The following is a 14,696-nucleotide window of genomic DNA, read 5'->3' on the forward strand; positions in this document are numbered from 1 at the left end:
CAAGAGGACTAGGGTAATGTACAGTTTATGATCATGTATTAAAAATTATGATAATATACTAAAAAATTTGAACCCTAATTTATGAGACAATGTAGTAATTCATTATCTTATATGAAGAAGCTGCTTTTAGTTGCCATTTTTAGTTTAATTCACTAGGATTCTGTTTTTGTTTGCCTTCCATATTCCATTTCTATGGTAGGAGGTTTCCATGATCACAAAAATATTTAATCTTGCTGATCTAGATGGCCCTGATTCTCACCCTTCTGGTCTCATCCGCAATCTGTAACCTGGTGCTGACTTATCAATAGAAGCTTAAATTCTTATCCTTTTAACTAATCCATCATCCCATACTTAAATCCATCTTGGACTAGGTTACCTGTATGCCTGCACAAACAGGGCAATGTTCACCTTCGTGTGCCCACAGGGTGAGAGCTTAGATCCAGCGATGGTGAGACATAGTCAGCTGAAGGAGTTATTCTTGAAAACCCTGCATAGGTAAAGTCGTAAATACTGTTGAAAGCAAACACTTTATTTGATATCCATACAAGCAAAGTCAAATGATAAATGGAAGCCATTCTCTCCAAAGATTTGGGTATTTCAGGATGTTTGTGGATAAGACTATCCTAAAAAATTCCTTCTATTCTTCCGCTTGCTTTCACAAGGTGGATCTGACCACGATGTCCACAGGGGCTTCAAGCTCTCATGTTAAGAACATTGTAAGATTTCTGGAGAATCCTTTCTGTCCTGCCTAGTCATACTTTGTATGAAGGAAGGCAGTAACTATTTCTTGCATTTGATTTTCAAGGGATCACAAAGAAAGGAGTTTCCTATTCTGCCACCTTCCAACTCAAAACTAATGTCTGAAATTTCTTGAGTGGCCAGTGTCAAACAATTTCCCTGGAATTCTAAATTAAGAAGGCATAAAAACAAGCCAATTAAATATTTATTTGTAAACAAATATCAATTAAATATTTCTTTGTAACAACTTTATTTTCTTTTTTTTAAAGAGAGAGAGAGAGAGAGAGAGAGAGAGAATTTTTTAATATTTATTTTTCAGTTTTAGGTGGACACAACATCTTTATTTTATTTTTATGTGGTGCTGAGGATCGAACCCAGTGCCCTGTGCATGCCAGGTGAGCGCATTACCACTTGAGCCACATCCCCAGCCCACAACTTTATTTTCAAGGTATTAGAATATTGTATAAGTACTATCAAAAAGAAAGAATGGTTTTAAAATCTATGTTTGTGGAAGAAGACAAAGTAATTGTTTTTTTATGATAAAAACACTTTATAAAAAATTTAAAGTCACATTGTCTTTCTTATAGCTGATATTAAGACAGAAACTCTTGGCTAGAAAATAAAATTTACCTTCCTGTTTATAGTAGTCATTTTTCACAGTTTGAGTTCTGAAATAAGAATATCTTTATATAATCTTTTAAATAGTCTTTAAAATGCTCTTTTCTTTTATAATAATGTGGTTGTCATAAACATTTTTAAAAATTTGTTTTAATTAATTATACATGACAGTAGAATTCACTTTGATACATCATATATAGATGGCGTATAATTCCTTATTCTTCTGGTTATACATGATGTAGAATCCCACCAGTTGTATAGTTACATATGTACACAGGGTATATTGATAAAACTGATTTTGCAAGTCAAAACCTAAAACTAGTCTCACTATAAATACAATCATATATTTCTATGTATTTATATGTATATAAATTTTTCTTTTAAAATTTTACTTATTTTAAACATACTTGTATTTTTAAAAATCATTTTTCTCCCTGACATATAACTATAAAGTTTTATACCTATTTACCCATCTATTTCTGTTTTTAAACTAAAAAGGCATTTACTGTAGAAAATGTAAAAATACCAAAATGTACAGAGAAAAATTTACTCAAAATTCAAAGAGGTTGTATAGATTTTTTAGCAATTTTAGAATTTGGATATTCTACCAGTTTTATTTTAGCCATTTGAACGTATTTGAGGCAAAATTAAGATTTTAAGAAACTCGTTTCTTTGTGATCACTTGAAAATCAAATGCAAGAAATAGTTACTGCCTTCCTTCGTACAAAGTATGACTAGGCAGGACAGAAAGGATTCTCCAAAAACCTTATGAAATTAAAGTATTTGAGGATAAATGGAACAGATCATGGAATTTAGCTGCAAATACAGTTCTGTTTCATGCTCTTTTGATTAAAAAAAAGCAATCAAGTCAAACTTGCAGTCATTTTTCAAAAGGGAAGATATTGACTGATTTGATCCTGAGATATAAGACTGATGCACAAATTTGAATAGGGGGTGAAAATAGGGAAAGATAAAGAAGATTGATAACAGAAGGGTGGGAGAAGTAAAAGAGGATTTCAGATGGTCTTAGAGAAACACCTGTATCACCATCTTGCCAACACAGACACTCTGTGTCAATGGCACACCTGGTCATTTGATCAGTTTCTCTTAAAAAGAGATAAGACAGAATATTGGGTATGTTTATGATTTTGTGGCTCTCAGAAAGTTCATTCACTAAAGTTCTGCTGTTAATAGAGAAAAATCATGGATTCTTTTCACTGACTTAACTATCAAGCCAAAGTTAAGAAGAACAACTCTGATGGAGATAATATCTTACTTACCTGATCTTGCTTAAAGGATGAGTTATTTAACAACAGGCTTTTATGAAATGAGAGATGTTTTAGCTGCCTGGCAAAGTGACTTTCTCACACTGGTTCTTAAATACATTCTTGGAATGAAGAAACACGCGAGGACTGTGTGTGGAGGGTGGGAGCATGTGGAGGATCCAGGGGGCTGAGGGTTAACCTTCACTGTTCTCAGTGTTAAGCAGAAAATGAATAAAGACCCTTCTGAGAAAGTGTCCAAGGCAGCTGGTAAAAATGGGTCCCCTAAAGGGGAAATGTCCTGAGAGGGACTAGGAGGCTTCTTATCCTAGCTTAGGGATGAAGGAAGGGGGGAGCAGGATGAATTGAACAGAAGTTGTGGGAGGTGGAGGTGGGGAAGGGAGAGGGTCAGCAGCAGAATTAAAAATGTATGCACGGGGCTGGGGTTATAGCTTAGTGGTTGAGCCCTTGCCTTGCATAGGTGAGGCACTGGGTTCGATTCTCAGCACTACATAAAATAAATAAATAAAACAAAGATATTAAAAAAAAACCCAAACCAACAAAAAATACACAGAACTTTGTAGGCAGAAGCACAGAGGGAACATTGAGAAATCAGAGGTCATTACCATTCTCCTGGCTTTTCTTGGAGGAGGCAGGAGCACATGTTCTGTCTTTCTCATTATGAGATAGACACATCACAGGCAAAGTCTTCCCACCAAAGAACCTCAACTGCAGGAGTCTGATTCCTTACAGTATAGTTAGACTTATTCTCTCTCTCTCTCTCTCTCTCTCTCTCTCTCTCTCTCTCTCTGGTGGCACTGGGGATTGAACCCAGGGCCTTGTGCATGTAAGGCAAGCACTGTACCAACTGAGCTATATCCCTAGCCCAGGCTTTTCTCTTTGATATATGAGCAATGAACAGAATAATATGAGCTCTGAAAGCACTAGATATATCACAGAACCAGGAATATTCTCCTGAATACCTTAATCTGGAGTGGAGCCATTCTGCCATGCAGGATATTATGCAGAAAGATAAGGATATTTTCTCTAAAGCTCATGTTCTGAAAAACAGGTATGCATTTCTTCAAAATCATCTCTTACGCTTATAGGTGTGGCAACATGCCTTTTCTTCGTTTATTTCTTCTGAGATTCTGAATACTCTTCTACAAGTCACTTGAAGGAAAAACTCTCTAGTGGAACCAATCAGAAGGCCATCTGTGCTTAGGCAGCCACAGCTGAGTCAGGCACCCAGGGGAAGCTGGGCCAATGCCATGGATTCCCTGAAGTCTCAGCCTGAAGCCAAGCTCTGGACTCACTCACCAGTTTCCAGTTAACTGAAAAGTTCAACTTAGCTAGAGGCACAGGAGACTAACTTTTTAGCCATATTTGAGGTCTCTGATTTAAAATAATCACTTAAAGCCTAAAAGAACTCTTTTTTTTTTTTTTGGTATTAAGAATTGAACTCAGAGGCGCTTAACCACTGAACTACATCCCCAGCCCCCAGCCCCTTTTTTATATTTTATTTTGAGACAGGATCTTACTAAGTTGCTTAGAACCTAGCTAAGTTGATGAGACTGGCTTTGAACTCATGATCCTCCTGCCTTAGCCTCCTAACTTGCCATCATGCCCAGCTAAAAGAGAATTCTTATTAGGGTTGGGGTGGAGATGAAGAAGGGGAGAAAAAGAAAGAGATTTAAGGAAAAATTACTCTGTTGGGAAATGGACATTCTCTTCATGGCAGTGCAAGGTTGAGAATATCTATTGGGAACTGTTCAGGACGTTGAATTGTGACATATTACTGAATATAGGTCATTTTCTAGTGTACATTTGGGGTTTCCTTATTTTTACAAAAGGATCATCCATTTTAATAATTTAATGAGAGGAGATGGCTCTACCCTTGGAAAATTATTGAGCTTTGAGTTTATATTTCAAGCATATAATACATTTAAAATTTTTTTTTTGGTACTGGGGATTGAATCCTGGGATGCTTTACCACTGAGCCACACCCTCAGCCCTTTTGTTTTTTATTTTGAGACAGGGTCTTGCTAAATTGCTTAGAGCCTTGCTAAGTTGCTGGGGGCTGGCCTCAAATTTATGGTCCCCCTGCCTCAGCCTTCCAAGTTTCTGGGATTATAGGTATGTGCCAGTGCACCCAGCTGGCTTGAATTTTTAAAGACTTGTTAAGGAGGTAATAATTCAGGCATACAGTGAATTATTTTAAATAATTCATATAATGTCTAAAATAAAAACTTTAACTTATTATTTGAGTCAAGGAAGAATTAGCAACATTTTAATGAAGTTTACATGTAAGTATCAAACACAGATGACATGTTACCTTTGATTTAACTCAAGTAATTCAGAGGTCAACAAAACATTTACTTATTCTCCATTTCTTTAGTGAGAAGTGAGTGCCAGGCACTGAGTGAGGTGAGAGAGATTCCAGAAATGAACAGCACCTGTTCTGGATCTTTCCCTTAAGCCCTTTGAGGTAGGAATAGGCATTATCTCTAAATGTCATCTTGGAGAGAAGTTAAATATAGATGTAACTGATTTCTGAATATTTGATGGCTTGTCAATAAGTAAATATCTTAGTTCTAGGAAGCAAATACACTTCTTGTAATAAGGTCAATATGGTATGATTTTGGCAGTGTTTGTATTTGTTGTTCTTTGACTGGCAGTGTGTGCGTAGAACATGTAAATAAGGCAAGCACCTTTAACATTTCAGGCACTTTAGGACTTGACATTATTTGGCGAGGAATAAGAGCCAACTTGCTGATTGAGGAGTAGGATTTCCTATTGCCTTATTGGGAGATGAGGAAAAGAGAGGCTTAGGTGGATAGGCTATATCTTCTCAAGCCCCCAGTTAATCCAGAGCAGGTCCATTTTAATCACTTTTGTTTATGCTTTTATATACGATTTTTAAAAATAATGTCGTCAGGGATAAAACATTTGAAAACATTTGTTCTGGTTTGGCCCTTTGTTTATTTTAAATAAGGAAGTAAAAAATGACTTGCATAAAGAGAGGTATTGACTAGGCATGATTTTCATGCAATAAATATTCATGATATTAATCATTTAATTTATGCCATTAGACACATGCACAAACATAAAGATTATGAGAGTTTCACATTTATTTATGTGAAAAATGCATGGGATATGACATAATGGATATAGGTTTTATTCAGTGTTTGATACCTTGGAGGTATTTTAATAACTATTTGTTTTGTGAAGGTATGAAAAATGTACTAAATTTGATGTGCATTGCTTTTGAGATATGTGCTGAATATATACTTCATTGATTAGGGAGTCATTACCATATGGGTAGTTATGATTAATGGAGGTAATCAAATAATGCCAGGAAAGAATGTAAAGTGGGAAGAGAATATTCCTAAGGACAGAATCGTGGAAATAGCATCATTAAAGTGAATGGTAGAAGTAGAAACTGCAAATAGACTGGGGTGGAGTTGTCTTTAGATTCAGAAATGACATCTAGGAAATACAAATAACAGAATCTAATGAAAAAGTAAAACAACATCAAGAGTGCCATGTTGGGTAAGTTATAGTAGATAAAGACTAAAGGACCTGGGCATCACTACTTCAAGGATCACCCCTTATGAATTAGTCCATTGCTTTGGGATAAATTTCTTCTGATATTTCCCACATTAAATTTCATCTTCTGAGGTCTTAAAGTACCCTGTGTGCAGTGTGAAACTGAATTACACTATTATAATATACTAATCTGCTTATAAATTTGGCATTCACTCTGGACAATCTATTTGCAGGCAGAGGGTATGTCTTTAATTATCTCTGTACCTTGACAGTGAATCAGTAGTTCATGAATTTATAAGCATGATTTAAAAGATAATAGAGAGATAAAATTCAGAGCAATGGAACTGGGGGAATGATCAGTATTTTATTTTGATTTTTGTGATGGACCAAAATAGCAAGCTTATATTGACAGAAAAATGTCTATGCCTATAGGTATAGTCTATACTTATAGAGTGGGAGAAGTTAAAACGTTAGGATAAAATGGTAAACACTGATGAATCCAATTTCAGGAGGAGGTGGTAAAGATTCACATAACACACACACACACACACACACACACACATTGCAGGTATAGAATCAGTCTGATAGAGTTTTTCTGTGATTCTGAAATAAAGGTACTAAAGTTATGAATGAACAGATAGAGATAGAATTTTGGGCATGGAAAAATGATTAAGAGTTTCTCTGTGGAGTATAAGAGAAATTCATGTGAGGAGAAAGAAAGAGAAAGAAAAATAATAGTTCTGAGGGCCAAGCTATGTTTGAAATCTAACAAAAATTGGATAGAGGTTTACATTCTGGATATCCAAGTGTAGAAAGTAGATCATCAGTCTTGTGAATCCATTGAAAGAACAAGGTGGCAAAGACCTTGAAGGCACAGACATGAGTTGATAAAATGATGCATCATGGAGTCAGGACAGAAAGAAATAATATGAAGCTCTGAGGAAGTGATACAGTGAAAGGAGGGAAGAAAAAATTAGAATTTTATAGTTATAGTGCAAGTGAAAAAAGTGAGAAGCTGGGAGGAAAGAAGAACACAAGCAGAAATGACAGTGGGAGTACCATTTGGATAAGATGAATAACCAGTTTTTGAGGGCTGCTATAATTAGTATGATGTTGAAATCAAGTTGAATGCCAGTGGTTAGAATTAGACATTAGAGAAACTTGAGATCAGGCTACTGGATGACTCATCAACATTAATGCTGATTTTGGCTGTTATGATACCAGGAACTATGACAGACAAGAACATTGTGAACTCAACACCAAAGTACTGCACAAATAGGTGTAGGAACTAGAACACTGGTTGATCAAAACAGGAAGTGAAAAAGGACGTGTTTTAGGAATGACCTCCCAGCTGCTGGGCTTAAGGGCACCTGAATCTCAGTAGCCCTATCTCCATCCTCTAATGGGCTCATGACAGTATAGATAATCATAGTTCCCAAGTCCCCTGGAGACAGTGATTAGCCTATGAGCAGACATCAAATTTTACTAGCCTAATAGAAAATACTTCCTTGACAGTTTTTCTACTTGAATTCTTAATTCTTACCATTTCTATCTCCCTGTTACCTTTATTCTACATGCATAAATATAGCCTAATCTTTTTCTTATATATATATATTTGCAGTTAGACACAATAACTTTCTTTTATTTATTTATTTTTATGTGGTGCTAAGGATCGAACCCAGCGCCTTGCACATGCTAGGCAAATATTCTATTGCTGAGCCACAACCCCACAACTCCCTTTTTCTTATTAAAAAAATTGATGAATCAAAGCCAAGTGGAAAGTTAACTAAGTCTTTTAATTCCTGACCCAGATCTAATTCTCCTAGAGATCAGTGCTTCCAAAAGAAGCATCAACAGGGTGTAAGAGTTCCTTTTCCTCATATCATAGGTACCACTTTTTTTTTGATAATAGTTATTTGAGAAGTTGTAAGGTGATGCCACATTGTCCTTTTGATTTGCATTTTCTGATAATTAATGACTTTGAACTTTGTTTCATATACTAGTTGGTTATTCATGTGTTTTCTTTGGAGAAATGTCTGTTTAGGCTGTTTGCTTACTTTAAAATTGAGTTACTTGGTTTACTGCTATTAAGATGGAGTTTCTGATATATTTTTAATATTAGTTTTTTTTTTCAAATACACAGTTTACAAACATTTTCTCACATTGTATAAATTGCAGTTTCATTTTTTGGTAACAAGGATTGAACTCAGGGGTGCTCAACCACATCCCCAGTCCTTTTTTATATTTTATTTTGAGACAATGTCTTGCTAAGTTGCTGAGGCTGGCTTTGAACTTGGCGATCCTCCTGCCTCAACCTCCCAAGCCACTGGAATTACAAGTATGTGCCACCGAGCCTGGCTGCATTTTCATTTTGTAATCGTTTCCTTCGCTGTGCAGAAGGTTTTCAGTTTGAGGTAATCCCATTTGCTAATTTTTGCCTTTGTTGTCTCTGCTTTTTTCGATCAGATCCAAGAATTCATTGACTTGGCCAAAGTCAAGAAGCTTTTCCCTTATGGTTTCTTCTAAGAGTTTCAAGTTAGTTTTTGTGATTGGTGTAAGAGTCCCATTTTATTATTTTGCATGTGGATATCCAGTTTCCCCAACACCACTACTGAAGAGACTAGTTTTTTCCCATTTTGTTCTTGACACCCTTGTCAAAGATTAGTTGGCCATGTATGTGCAGACTTATTTTGGGGCTCTCTAGTCTGTTCCATTAGTCAGTTTTTTATGCCAGTAGTATTATGTTTTGATTACTGAAGATTTATAATATATCTTGAAATCAGTAAGTAACTCTAGCTTTGTTCTTGATCAAAATTTTGGCTTTTGAGGTCTTTTGTGGTCTTGTTTGAATTTTAGGATTGCTTTTTTTGGTCACACACAGGGCTCCCATGTGGTCCTAGTTAACCAGTTTTCTAGGGGCAACATTTCACCTTCAGTCTGATTGACATCAAAGCTGAGTCTTGAGCACTATCATGTGTTCAAGCAGTACATTCTGGCAGTGCTTTTATAAGATGGATAGCAGAAGAGGTCAGTGGCATGGGCCAGATAGTCAGGGGTCAGATGACTGCCTGATTGGGATAGTCTCCATCTCTATATCATTATCAGAGTTTGGGGAATCCTTACCCCTTTCTTATATCTGCATTCAGTCTGAGCCAGTTACCAGACATTTCTTTCATAAATGAACTTTAAACTATTCTTATAAGGGTAAACTTAAGTTCACTAAAGTTGAATATGTGCTGATATGGTTTTGTTTTTAGGGCAACTAGGGTTTTTAGGTCTCATTGTCATAATTAATTGTCATAACAAGTAATCCCCAGGCCAGGTTGCCTCATATTGCTAAGTGACATTTAGTATGGGCCCCATGACTGTTATTAATTTTATAAAGTATAAATATAGCCACAATATGTCTTTATACTATGCTATGCTTTCCCATTTCTATAAAGAATGCCATTGGTATTTTAGTAAGGATTGCATTGAATCTGTATATGATTTTGTGTAGTGTAAAATGTGTAAATGGACATTTTAATAATATTAATTCTTCTAATCCATGAACATGGGATGTCTTTTCATTTATTTTTGTCTTCAGTAATTTATTTCATCAATGTTTTATTTTATTCAATATACAAGGCTCTCATTTCTTTGATGAAATTAATTCCTATGTATTTTATTCTTAATGCCATTACAAATGGCACTGTTTGCTTAATTTTATTTTTGGATAGTTTCACTATTAGTGTACAGAAATTAAATTGAATTTTACATGTTGATTTTTGCATCTTGCAAATTTACTAAATTCATTTATTACTTCTATAATATTTTTTTTGGATTCTTTAGGGTTTCAATGTAAGATCATATCATCTGCAAAATGAGATAATTTTACTTCTCTTCTTATTTGGATGCTTTTATTTCTTTTTCTCCTTGTGTGCTCTGGCTAGGACTTCCATTATCTCATTGAATAGAAAGAGCAAGAATGGGCATCCTTCCCTTGTTTATGATCTTAGAGGAAAAGATTTAAATTTTTACCACTGAGTATGATGTTTGCCATAGGTTTTTCATGTATGGCCTTTATTATGTGGAGGTAATTTCCTTCTCTTTCTGTTTTGTTCAGAGTTTTTATTATAAAAGGATGTTGAATTTTGTCAATTACTTTTTACCTGTCTGTTTTGTTTCCTGCACTCTGGGAAATAACTTTTGTCAAATACAAAAAGTTATTTCCAAGACCAATGTGAAAAAGACTGTAGGATTTGGTGCTTAAAAGATTTTGGAGCTACAAAAGCTTTAGGTCCTGGAGTCAGGTGGGAGGCAGGTATTACATTTATTAGTTTTGGGCTTCCTTCACATATCTCTCCTGCTGGGACACAGTTGAAGGTTTAGTAGTTGCCTGAAGCATTTTCTTTTTCTTTTCTTTTTTTTTATGGCAAAAGATAAGCATTTGGGAAGTGACAGAAAGGCACAACACCTTAAAATTTCTACTAAAACAGGAACACTGCCACTTGCATCCACATTTCATTGATCAAAGCAATTCATATGGTCAGGCCCAGTTCAGGACTGGGGAAGCAAACTCTGATCCTAAAGAGAGAGGGAAGGAACAGTCAATATTTGATGAAAAAAAATCTAAGATACAATTAGTAAAAAATGAGAAAAGAAGAATGTCAAATACTCTTTTAAGAAGTTTGAAAAATAATCCAATAATTATTAGGTATTAATATGGGTCAAACACTGTTTTGTTTATAAAATGTGGGGATATGATTTAACCCACCAATGACCCTACAATGTAGTTAGTATTATTAACCCCTATTTTTTGTACTATAGATTTAACCCAGAGCCTTGTGCATGTTAGGCAAGCACTTTACCACCCCCAGTAATTTTTATTTATTTATTTATTTTGAAACAGGGTCTTGCTAAATTGCCTAGGATGGCCTCAAACCTGTGATCCTCCTGCTTCAGCTTTCCTGCTTGATTATATGCATGTGCCACTGTACTCAGCTATTAGCCCTGTTTTCTAGATTAGGAAACCAAGGCATAGAAAAGCATAGCAACTTGGCCAGTCATTCAAGTAAAAACAGAGCAGCTGGACACAGTGGCACACACTCGTAATCTCAGTGATTCTGGAGGCTGAGGAAGGGTTATTACAAGTTCAAAGCCAGTCTCAGTAATTTAGTGAGAGCCTATCTCAAAGTAAAAATAAAATAAAATAAAAATAACTGGGGTATAGTTTAGTGCTAAAGAGCCCGTGGGTTCAATACCTAGAACCACAAAATGAACAAGTAAATAAATTAAAAACAAAACAGAAAAAAATAGCAGAACAAAGAACATGAAGGTCCATGGGTTTTGGTTAAAATATAAAACTTGTCTAATCCATAAAGACATGCACTCTACTTGTCCCTCCTGTAACTCAGAGTCATGTGGTCTTCAGGTATTTCCTGAGGTGCATCAGTGAGTAAGTTTTAGCCTAGATTTTCTTTGGATATGTTGTAGGCACAGCATGGAGTTCACTGTCTTTCCTCTTGGCCATAAATACAGTATGACACAGTGTTTTAGTCAGTTTTTGCATTGTTGTGACCAAAATACCTAACAAGAACAACTTAGTGGAGGAAAGATTTATTTGGCACAGATTCAGAGTTCTCAGTCCATAGATGGCCAATTACATTTCTCTGGGCACAAGATGAGGCAGAACATCATGGGGGAGGGCATTGCAGAGGGAAGTGCTCCCCTCATAGTAGCAAGGAAGGAGGGAGAGGGGTGGGGGGAGAAAGGGGCCACAGGGAAGATGCATGCTTCCAGGGAGCACACCCAGGAACCCACCTCCACTAGCCATGCCCCATCTGCCAACAATTGCCACCCAGTCAGTCCATTCAAACTAGTTTGGATGGATTAGGTTATAGCTCTCATGATCTTATCATTTCACCTCTGAATATTTCTGCATTAACACAGGAGATTTTGGGAGACACTTCATATCCAAACAATAACACTCATCATAATGTCATTGCTATCTTATCTTTACTTAGTGGGTTGTATGTATTGATTTTTTAATCTGTAGTCTCAGAAGTATTAAAAAATCACCTTTTTTCCTATTTATATATTTTTATAGCTGACAATTCTTTCTTTCTTTCAAGCTACCATTTAAGTTTGATGTGGAAACCTCACTCACTAAACAGTAAATGAAGTGATATTCAGTAATTTCTGTCACTTAAGGTGTAAATCTTATTCCAATCACAATCTCCACTGTCTTGTCTTTCATTGTGGTTGGGGTTGGCACCAATTGAGGCATTGGTAAGGAGAGGCATTTATTTCTCAATAGTATCTTGCCTTACCTCCTGCCCAATAGTTAAATCATCCCTTCTTGACCTCAGTTCTCTCTTTCTCCCTCTTTCCCTGCCCCCTCTCCTGCACTCAGTGTTCTATTATGATGTGGCTCATTCTTATCCACTTTCTGGCAAGACTGGCCTTGCTGAATCTTCTCATTCAACTGTGTCGTCTTCTACTCATAGAACCCTTAGCAGGTCACTTGCTCTATCACTGTAAATTAATATTCTTTCATTTCTAAATAGAGATGCAGAATTGATCAGATGTCCTCCTGTGCCATTCTAAGGCCAAAGAAATTGAAGAGAAATGTCTACTACTTCCATATATTACCTTTCCTGGTCTTTGGTAGTTAGATAATTTTTTTAGGGGTGGGTAATTATCTTCTTATTATGTTTCTTATTATGAGCCACACCTGGAAGCAAGAAGCAACTCTTCATTACTGCCACATCTCTAAACTTAATGAGAGGAGGAAGTTTTAGCATCAATAAAAATACAAAAAATATGGATCATGGGTTGAAAGGCGGAATGGCAGAGTCCCATATGCTCACAACCAAAGCTCCTGAATTTTCTCCCATCTATCCTTCCCAGTTTAGCAAGGGAATGGTTGGTTGATATTTTATCTAACATATTTTTGTGTCTTTCAACTTAGAAACCAAGAATATTTGTGTCTTTGTTCTCTGATTCCACAGTAGCTGGAAGATGGGAATAGATTTGGGGAATAAGTGACTAAAACATAGAGTGGGAAGAAATATCACAATTCCACTAGTACTTTCCATAACATCCTCTCATGGCTGTTATCCATTTGTCCTTTGTTACCTGGCCCTCTCAGAGCTCTGAGATGGTGATATCAGGTGTTATATGCAGGTGTTATATGCATATGCAGGCCACTCACCTAGAAGCTCATTTCTATTTCTCCAACTATCATTTATTTAAAATTATGTAAATACCATTTTATTTTCCTACTCTTCATAAAATTTTGTGAGCCAATCTTATGCCCCTTCTGTTTTATTTGTTACTGCCTTTTTTGTAAAATCTTGTTTTTTTTTTTTTGTACTGCGGATTAGACCCAGAGGTGCTTTACCTCTGAGCTACATCCTCAGCCTTTTTTATTTTTTAATTTTGAGACAGGTTCTCACTAAGTTGCTGAGGCTGGGCTTGAATTTGTGGTCCTCCTTCCTCAACCTCCTGAGTCACTGAAATTACAGGCATGCACGTTGCACCCAGCTTGTCCTTTCTTATAGATAAGAAATTCTAGTGTTCTTTTGGAAATATTTATCTCTTCAGACTGGTTTTCAGTCTCTCTCTCTCTCTCCTCTCTCTCTCTCTCTCTCTCTCTCTTTTTGGGGTACTGGGTATCAAACCAATGCACTTACATGTTAGGTAAGTGCTCTACCACTGAGCCACATTCCCAGACCAAGTTCCAAAATGGTCTGAAGAGATAAATTCACAATGCTGGGAAGGCTGAAAGTGGTGTTGATTTTGGTTGATAATTTTGTGATATAAATCAAACTAAATAAAAAAACTCACAAATCAAACAAAATGCAATTGAGGACAGCCAGTTTTAGAATGGTGGGAGAATGGGCAAGCTTTGGACATGCCAGCTCCTCTATTCATATTTTTTTGTCCAAGTCCACTTCTTTTTCTGTTCATGCCCTCTAGTGGGGCATGTGAGAGAGATTGGTGGTTTGGCCAAAGACTGAGAAGGGTTGGAGAGACAGAAACCATATCATAGCTAGCCATGTTATCTCAGCTATTCAACCTTTTCCTCTTTGGGGGTTTGCGGATACTTTCTTTTTAAATATTTATTTATTTATGTATCTTTAGTTTTACGTGGACACATTATTTTGTGTTTATGTGGTGCTGAGGATCGAACCCAGAGCCTCATGCATACTAGGCAAGCGCTCTACCACTGAGCCACAACCCCAGCCCATCGAGGATACTTTCTGGGCAGAAGGAAAACATACCAAAATTAAATAATTTCAAATATTGTTTATTCCAACCACTCAATGTCAAGGTCTAATCTAATAATCAAAATTAAGGTGGAAAAAAATCAGAGTCTTCTGAAAGGTCCCTGAATTTTGTCCCTAGACCACTGGTATCACAGTTCGAATGATATGGCTGAACTGGGAATGAGACAGCAATTCCCTGGCTTATTTCCTTTTCATTCTTGAGTTTGCGCTTACCCCAAACAGGAGAATTCTTAAAGGGGGACTTGGGTTTTGTTTG

The 14,696-nt window shown here is 36.3% G+C and overlaps 1 non-coding gene across 1 annotated transcript; it reads right to left on the reverse strand.

Moving 5' to 3' along the window:
- Nucleotides 1-14,322: 14,322 nt before the first annotated feature.
- On the reverse strand, nucleotides 14,323-14,395 carry Trnat-agu (transfer RNA threonine (anticodon AGU)). Its single transcript has one exon. It is a non-coding gene; the product is annotated as a tRNA-Thr (tRNA).
- Nucleotides 14,396-14,696: the final 301 nt, after the last annotated feature.

The sequence above is a fragment of the Marmota flaviventris genome, chromosome 3 (assembly GCF_047511675.1).
Source record: "Marmota flaviventris isolate mMarFla1 chromosome 3, mMarFla1.hap1, whole genome shotgun sequence".
In the NCBI taxonomy this organism is placed as follows: Eukaryota; Metazoa; Chordata; class Mammalia; order Rodentia; family Sciuridae; genus Marmota; species Marmota flaviventris.